This window comes from Pygoscelis adeliae, unplaced genomic scaffold, assembly GCF_000699105.1.
Source record: "Pygoscelis adeliae isolate BGI_AS28 unplaced genomic scaffold, ASM69910v1 Scaffold82, whole genome shotgun sequence".
Taxonomy (NCBI): Eukaryota; Metazoa; Chordata; class Aves; order Sphenisciformes; family Spheniscidae; genus Pygoscelis; species Pygoscelis adeliae.
This window is the reverse complement of record NW_008824287.1, coordinates 87395-94787: the sequence shown is the minus strand read 5'-3', so window position 1 is coordinate 94787 and position 7393 is coordinate 87395. Positions and strand designations below refer to the sequence as shown.

Here is a 7393-nt window from a genome sequence, read left to right as displayed (position 1 = left end):
TGGTAGAAGAGATATGCAAATCAAACAAAACAGTTGAGTCCAGTCCAGCTGATGGCCTGTGGCTAGATTTGGCCAGCAGGATCCTTCCATCTTCTCTGCTCTCATCCTCCTGGGAATAGGCAACAGCCTAGCAGACAAATCCCACCTCTTGGACCTGTGCTTACAGTTAGGGCTTGCTGCATCCACAGAGATGGAAGAAGTGGGAGTAGTATAAGGGCCACTGATACTCAAGGTAAGGAAGGACAGGTGGCCCAACCCTAGACATACCTCTGGCTGGGGTTGGGGCACCTCTCCCTCCTTACCTTGAATATCAGTGGTCCTTGTGCTGCTGGTGGCACTGCAGGCATGCAATGGGGGACAAGGAGCAGCCGCTGTGTTGATGAGGCTCTGAAATCTGCTCTCTGCAGCTTTTATGGGGGAACTGTCTGGGCTTTTCACTTATTTTTCTTATCACGGGCTTTTCATCCAGCAGCACTCAAGGACTCTGTGTGTGTGTGTGTGTGTTACTCCTTGAAGTTTTTCGTACAGGGCCTGTGACTGTCTCCCCGTTGCCTCCTTAAATCACTTCTGACTATCCTGGAGAGGCAAAGCCTGACTCAGCCCCAAAAGCAAAATCTTTCCTGCCCCTTCCCCAACAGCACAAAGCTGGGGAGAGTTGAGGTTGGAGTCTAGACCCAAACTCTTCGCTCAGACCCTCGTCTTGCTCTATAGAAATAGGAGATATTATTAAATTATTTCCCCAGCTACGCACATATCCTTGATGCAGGTGGTTTCTGTACTTGCATTGAGCAGGCAGCTGCAATATTCAGCCCCCCAAGCCACAGAAAATGCTAACTGTTCCTTTAAAACATCTGTACAGTGACTTTCCTTTTCCCTTGATCCTGCTTCTCACTGCCATCTTCCTAACAAGGGAGTTGTTACCCAAAGACTTGTTATCCCTCTCTCTGCTGACGACTCGCCTGACAGCTCTGTCTGTATGTAAATTAACTTTTTTTTTTGTTTTATTTTTTATCCAGAGGCATCTCGGTTTTGGCAGTCTCATCAAAAAAGCATATTCTGCTTTAAATTACCCCCAGTTCTCCAAAATGCCTCCCACACCACACTTAAAAACCATTCTTTCTTCTTCTGATTGGGAATTTCAGCAACACTTAAGTCTTAAAATAAATGGCTTGTTTGTGGTTGGATGCTTCCCCCATGCGACACATTTTGTTATCAATATCTGCACATCTGTTTGTTTAATTATTTGAACTCCTGCATGAAACCAAAAGTCATAATTTTTTTAGAAGTTTGTGTGAGCAGATCAAAGAAAATCTTCTCATTTGGGGTCACAGCAGCTTTCATTCCTTCGCCTTTTGGGCAGCAGTCCAATGTCAGTCACTTATCATAAATAATCAGTTTCATCAGGTTACTGCAGAGATTCAGCCAATTGCAGACACACAGAGGGTAAATCTGGCCTTAACTCCAGGCTGAAAGTGGCCTTTCAAAACTAATTTGGGGATTTACAAAACGGCAGACAGGCTCTCCTTGTGTGAGGAGTTGCCTGCTCGTTGTTGTTGCTGGTTGGGTGTTTTTTTTTTAATTGCCTAGTTAATATAATCTGACACACTTCTAATGGCCTGCTGGTGAGTTCAATAGGGTAGTCGTTTTCATCAGGTGCTGGTAATAGGGTAAAGGAGCTTGGTTTAAAACCTGTTAAAGATGCAGCAATCTTTTTTAAAAGCTCATTGTTAGCAGCTCTTCTGGAGCTTGTGCTAAAGGATATTAATGTCAGGAGTTGCTTTGCTACCAGAGGCTCAAGCTGAGTTCTGTGTGCTCTTGTGTACATTTCGTAAGTAGGAAATTGCCAGCCCTTGTGACAAATCCTGGAGTGGGGCTTTGGGATGCAGAATTTGCAGCTGAGTCTGGGGCAGAATAAACTGGGGCCCAGGAGAAAAACCCTGCTGAGTGTTGTAGAAACACCAAAGGGCTTAGTGTGTGAAGTCCAGGTGCTAGTCTGAGAGCAGGGACAGATCTGTTCCTGGCTGTATCTTTTTGGGGAGAGGTTGTTCAGGGAAGAAAATATCCATTTTTAAAGAGTGTGCAGGAGGTGAGAGAACCGCTAGAAAGCCATAGGCTGTATGTTTGGAAGGTTGGGTAGGAACTAACCAAGCGTACTGTGTCCTTCTGAGCCCGAGTTGAGTATCGTGTCCTGTGGCATGATCATTTAAAGTATTGAAACGTTTGCTGTTTCTTCTGATAGAGTATGATCTATTTAAACACTGCTTGCAAAGAAATGACCACTTTTAAATTCCCTGAATGCCCCTGCAGCCACTCTTGGCTCTATTTGTCATCAAGCAGGAGCTTGTAATGATGGGGTGAAAAGTATAAAGTCCCAGTGAAAAGGAGGGGGCGTTCTTTAGGCTACAGTTTCTTGCTGAAATACATTGCTGCTTCCAAAACATTAGCCAGACTGCTAGACCTGAGGACGCTTCCCATTTGTGCACACTGTTAATTTCCTGATCTGCATTTTGCCTTAATTCATGTTGTGGTTTTGCTTAAGAAATTTAAGGATTTGTTGAAATTTCTTCTGCTTGACAGTCCTGTTCTGGAGCGAGAACCTGCAATAATTCTTCCTTGCCCCTTGCTGTGAACTTGCTTTCTCACGTACCTGAAGGGAGGCAAACATAGCTAGCTGTCAGCTCTTCTTTGCCTTTGCAAATAGGGATGGATCAAAGCTGTGGGTTAATTTACTTTCAAAATATATACAGTTTGGATACAGGCTGGAACCTGAACTTTGAAGCACAAGCTCATTTCTAATTGCAGACCACTCCAGCTTTATTAAGGTGGTCAGTGCTATTTCATCAGAGCCTTTTGATTTTCATGGTTTCTTGGCACACATATTAGTAACTGAACTACCGTGTGTGATCTCTGACCCATGCCGTGCCTTTGTTACATAGTCTCTACTTTTTCTGCATGAGAGTCTTTGATTGACATCGTGAGCTAAGGGACCCCATAGCATGAAGTACGACGTGGAGTTTAGCCCTCTGTATTTTCATTGCAGATGGACCACACATACTGTACATGAAGTTTTATCCACATAACAACTTCGGGGGGGGGGGGGGGGGGAACTGGGGGGGGGGGGGGGGGAGAAGGAAAAAAGTCAGGACTCTTAGCGTCCAAATGGTAAAAGGAGAGAGGACATTTGACCTGGTTGTTTCATAAGTTTTTCTGCGCCGGTGTGAGTGTCTGCCTGCCATGTCCAGTCACCACCCTGTCACGGCAACAGGCATGCTGCAAAGAGCACCAAAGCAATTGCAAAGGTGATGTTTTCTTTTCGTGAGGGGTCTGGGATGTGGGGAATCCCTGAAGATGCTTGTGCACACAATGAGCCGTAGGACTGTCCCATCTGTTCTGGGACAGTCGAGGTTCAAGGACAAAGATACCATTTTCCTTGGTATCGAGAGTGCATTGCTTTCCTCTTCTGTTTTGTATTGTGGCTGAGATGGGAAAGCTTTGCTTGTGCCCTCATATCACATTGCTATCTCTTTTATTTTCTTTGTGATCACCGCTGGAAATTTTGTCTGATTAGAAGAAACTTTTACCTCTATTAAGCCCCCGAATCTCCATCAAGCGTCTGATAGACTGGGCCCTAACGGCAGCCGCTTTACTTCTTTTCAGGCACCATCCATCAGGCTGACAGTGACTGCCGATGGGCCAGTCATATTGTCTATATTTCATACACAAACATCAGGCCTGCTGACAGCACTTTGCACACTCGGAAATTGCTTTTGCTGTGAGCTGAATTTCAACTAGAGCTTTTTTGCTGGCTCCATCTCTCAGTGTTTATGACCCTCAGGAGCAGAGGAACTGCTGTGAATAGATAATGCTGAAAGCACTCTTGTAGCACAGAAGGTTTCATGTCTGAAGTATTTAATGTTTACAGCAAATTTGGTGTTTGTTAATTTGCATTTTTATTCTTTCCTTAAAGAACTGTCACCTTATTCTTCTGCTTGTCCTTTGTACAGATGTGTGGCAATTTGTGCTGGGGGGACAGTGCTGATGGGGTGGGGGGAAAGAGGAGAGGAGGCGTTAAGGGGTGGGAAGAAGGCTGGGTAGAGTTACAAACTGCTTCATGGCTTAGGCAGCAATTCTGAATTATGCTGCTTCGAAGGATGGGGCAGGAAAGGCTTCCAAGCAGTGTAGAGCTACCCCTTTGCTCCAAGTCAGAATAATGTTGATAGATAACCCATCGTCAGCTTAAAAATCAAATAATTAGCATATAGGAAAAAGACTGTAATCTGGAAGGAATCATATCTGCTTGTCCTTTCCTCTTAGAGAGCAGACAAATTATTTTCTTTACTGGAAAGGACAGCTCCCTGCAAATGATACACCCCTCCCAACAGCTGAATTGTATTTCTTGTTGGTATAGAAATACTTCTGCTGGAGTGGTAATTATTATGTTTGTACATATATGTGGGTTTGCACTTGGATTGGTACACAAGGGACTCTGTGTTTGTGGGTAGGCCTGAGTCTTTACCTATACAACTGTGCATGTTTTTACAGGAAGAAATGTGTTCATGTTCACCTCTGTATTTGTTTCCAGCTATCCTTGAGAAAGTGTGTGCCTGGGAATCACTCAGAAACTGAAGAGCGGATGAGGAGGAAATAAAGATGGCTGTTTAGAAAGTTGTGTAGCAGTTTCAGATGAACTATGGAGGTCATATAGATTAACCTACCCCTACCAAATGTTCCGCAGGCAATCAGAGTGCTCTGGCTGGCCAGGCGGTTTTATAGGGATTGTAAAGAATATACAGAGACATATCCTTGTAAAACCATCTCTTACCTGAAAGTTCAATGACCCATCAAATTCAGGAAAAGAACAGCCATTTCTTGGGAAAATGTAATGTTAAGTGTCCCAAAATTAAACTCCAAGCCAGTGTATTTTGATGTGCAGCTAGAATAACCTATGTTCAAGTAACATTAAAGAGAAATTGTCAGAGTAAAAATCCCATGTTAACAGGGGAAAAAAAAAAAACCCTTCAGACTTTTCCCCTGGTATCAGGAACAGCTTATTATATGTGGTTGAAACAGAAAGATTTTTGAAGTGTTATTTATTCTCTCAGTTGTCCTAATGTTTTGTTGGTTTTTTTCCTTTGGTCATTTTTTCAGCTTGGAGAGAGCTGGGGACTTGACTAGTTGGTTTTTCTGCATATGTGCGGTGGATTTTATTGTCATGCTCTAGCTGAGTGATCTTCTGTTTGGGTTGCAAACTATAAAGGGTAACATTTAATCTCTGTGTTCTTTTTTGCCAGGCCCGACTGACATTTGTGTTAGTGATTTTTGTTGGGTTTTTTTCCCCTACCCTTTTACACTTTGGTTTTTAAATGGAAACTGAACATTATGCCTATAACTTCCTGACAGGGTTAAAGAATGACGCTTCTATTTGAAAAATAATTTGACTATATGAAAACTGTGGGGCAAAACTGATTTTCAAGAGACGGTATTTTATTGATGATATATTGTGTGACCTTTTGCATCATTATTGTTGAGATATGGGAATAGAAGGAATATTTCCTGCACCGATTTAGCCTGAGGTACAAAACATTAAATACAAAGTAAGGGTGGTTTCTTAAGTAAACAGCACCTTTTCAAATAACAGGTTATCTTGGATGTTCCTGTTACAATAACTCTTGTGCTTCCATCCTGAAGCACAATGAAAGGGAGCTGTGTTTAAGTCCGTGTAATCACAGGTTATTTGTACTACAGCAGTTCCTGGGAGCTCCTGTTCTGATCAGCATCCCATTGAATTTGTGTTACTATACACTATGAGAAAGTGTCTTCTACGAGGAGGTGACGATTTATGAAGATTAGACAGACTGGCATTCTGCAGTCCCCATTATAAGAGTGAGAGCTGAGAGGAACTGAATGACTTGTTGAAGGTCAAATGCAAAGCCCATGTCAGAACTGAGAAATCAATGCACATATCATTTCATGATATGGAGGCTTCCTGCCCCTTCCATTTCTGCTGGCTTGGGAACAGTGGAGGCAGGGCCTCCTGAAGCTAGCATTGTAGCAGGAGTATTATGAAACAACAATCTTCAGTGTGTGATAAATGAGCACAGTGACTTGGGAACCAACCACAGAAATCCACAAAATATCAGAGCACTGGCAGTTATGCTCCCAGGTAGCTGACACCGCATCCTCATCTCCAGTCGAGTGGAATAGAGCCAAAATTATGGATTCATATTGGAATACTTCTTTATATCTCTACCCCAAAATGAAGGAAGCAAGGTTCACAGTGTAAAAGTGCAGAAAATAGCAAGGATGTGTAATAGTTTCCCTGAAAACCAGCTTCTTTCTCCTTTGCCCACATTCATTAGTAGTAGAAGCTGCACTCAATTGTGAAGACTTCCTGTCTCCCCTAAATTAAGTACTTATCCAAAAGAAGAGAGAAAGAGATTAGTAGCCTCCCATCTCCATGTCATTTTTGCAGTTACAACCTCCACCTTTGCTCTGCTTGAAAATGGAGTCTAACATACAACCTCCACCGTTGCTCTGCTTGAAAATGGAGTCTAAGATAAAAAAGACTTCAGTTCAGTACCTGGAGCCTCTACCTATCACTTCAAAACAAGTAAGAGCAGCAGTATAATGGACAGAAGTTGAAAGTGTTGGCTGACGTTTTCTAACGTCCTGCGTGACCTTGGGCAAGTTGTTTTACCTCTGGGCTTCAGTTTGCCAAGCTGCAATGTGACACCAATAACTTTAAGTTAATTGTTGAAGTGTTTTAAGACCTGCTAAAGATTAAAAGTGCCATAGGGAGCACAGGCATATTGAACAGCAGCCACAGTTATCTGTGATGCTTGTTGAGATTTGTTCCATTAGGAACACGGCGGTGGTGGCATGAAACAGTAGATTAATAGATTGGGAATCTATCATGGGACCATCTATATAATTTCACTACAGGAAATTTGACAGTGTTCCTGAGCTTTATCTAGCTGCAGCGTGAAAGAAGGGGAAAGATGCACAGCTATTATACAATGTCAGTTATGATGGGCTTGACTAAGGAAGAGAAAGAATGCAACCACTTAACTCTTCTCTTTGAAAAATCTGCACACAGCTGTTAGAATATAAACAGTTGTGAAGCAGTGAAAGAAGTGCTTGATGATGTTTTTTATCAACTTCCAAGCTCCTCATAGAGCAATAGGTGACTTTTGGAAGTCATGGGGACTTTCAGAAGCAACTATCTACCACACTAGGTAGTATGATAATCTAAGGCAATAAAATATCCTCCAGATCCCCTTTGATGCAGAAGATGTGTGGCAGGTTCCACCTTCACACGGAATCTCATCAGGTATTGCTGGAAGGAAGTGACACAGTCAAGAAGCTACTCAACCTCTCTCTTTCTCTTACCACG

The 7393-nt window shown here is 42.8% G+C and overlaps 1 protein-coding gene across 1 annotated transcript in view; it reads left to right on the top strand.

Annotated features, from left to right (window-relative positions):
• The window catches only part of AGBL4 (ATP/GTP binding protein-like 4), a gene marked incomplete at its 3' end in the record, with an annotated part of 877516 nt that overhangs the window by 833424 nt on the left and 36699 nt on the right, over window positions 1–7393 (top strand). The gene's annotated exons all lie outside the window — the stretch shown is intronic.